Genomic DNA, 1,695 nt, shown 5'->3' on the forward strand with positions numbered 1-1,695 from the left:
GGAGCTAAAGGGAAAGGAGGAGGCGAGAACTGGCTTGACGATATAAAAAATATTTTAATATCAAACTGAACCAAAAAGACAAACACACACAAGTGTCGGACAGCTGTCCGTAAATCACGGACAGCTGACATATCGGAGAACCAGTGAATACGTTTTTTTTCCTCTCTCTCTTCCACTGCTACTCCATGTTGGCCTTTCCCGTTTAAAATGTTTTGTTAATTTTGCACGATTGCCGTTACGGCATGTAGGTGCCACATTTTTTTTGTTTCCCTTCCCTTGTCCCCTCCCTCATCCAGGTTGACGGGTATGACCTGCTGGCAGATGGTGTGGAAGGCACGCCCCACTCCAGGGAAGGGGGTGGGGGGTGGGGGGTGTGGTACGTCATGCCAGGGGCTCCCTGGCCTGAGAGAACGAGGGAGGAATGTGACAGGGTGGAGTGCAGGCCGGGTCGTGATTCCATACACCCGGCCCCTAATCAGGCAAATAAAGCTTCAGAGAGGGATAAAGGCTGACTGGAAGCTGCAGTGCAATGGAGAGAGAGATTTACGGACAGCTGTCTGACACCTTTGTGTCTTTGTCTTTTTGTTTAAGTTTCTTATTAAAATATTGTTTATATTGTCAAGCCAGTTCTCGCCTCCTCCTTTCCCTTAATCCCTTTACAGACATATATAAATGGAGGAACACTTTACACTATATATGGTAATATTGACCAAAAATAATACACCAGGTTTTACATTCTTTTGCTCAAAAACTTAATTTTGGATACATAATAAATGCGTCTAAGGAAAACATCATGTCTGACTTGATGCAAACAAACACATACAGATAGTAGACATCTCCTTACAGGTAGGTCACTTCAAAACTGCGTAAGTAGCTGATGTTATGGGAGCTCCTTTCGGGAGTACCAATCTCTGAAACCCTATAAAATGACTTCAGTGACATTTTGGCAGGTTGCGCTTGTTGCTCTGCCTCATGCACACATATTTTGTGCATATTAGCCAGTGCACAACCCAGGCCTGAGAGGTGGTTTTGGTTGTCAAGGTTGGCCAAGCTCATGAATAGGTGGGCCAGGCTCCCCTGTAGAGCCAAGCCTGGCTTAACCACATCATCAAAATGTTCCTCTTCAGGGTCACGGGAACATCTCATGTGCTTTGGAACCCAAATCAATACTAACTGTCGTTTGGATCTGCATCTTTTCACCCTTTCTTTCTTCTCCCTCTGTGCTGCAACAGACATTGTATCCTTTGAAGACTTCATCAGTTGCATTGTGTTGCTTTCTGTGTTATTCTTTCAGTGAAAAGAAACTTTTGCTTAACAAAGTCTTTTTTAAAGATGGTGTTTTGCAAAAGTTTCCACAAGCACATAAAAACAAGTTATATATGACGGGAATAAGCGCTGTTTTATAAGCAGCGCTTGGTTACACGAAACTTAAGACACTGCGCTCTCAGTTCAAATTTGTTCTGAAAGTTGAAGCTGCTTTCCTATCCTCCCACCATATTCCTTTTGCTGCTCCTGAGGTACCGCACAAAGGAAACGCTCAAGGACGGGATATAGAGCATGGAGATTTTAGGAGGATTTATAGCCTGACCAAGCTGTCTATGCCTCCTCTCCTCCATATCAAGCAGCTTCACGCTTTCAGTGTGAGCACTCTTTTTTTTAAACTTTTTTTTTATTGGAACAAAGAACACAAAGTTA

This window comes from Xyrauchen texanus, chromosome 32 (assembly GCF_025860055.1).
Source record: "Xyrauchen texanus isolate HMW12.3.18 chromosome 32, RBS_HiC_50CHRs, whole genome shotgun sequence".
NCBI classification, from domain to species: Eukaryota; Metazoa; Chordata; class Actinopteri; order Cypriniformes; family Catostomidae; genus Xyrauchen; species Xyrauchen texanus.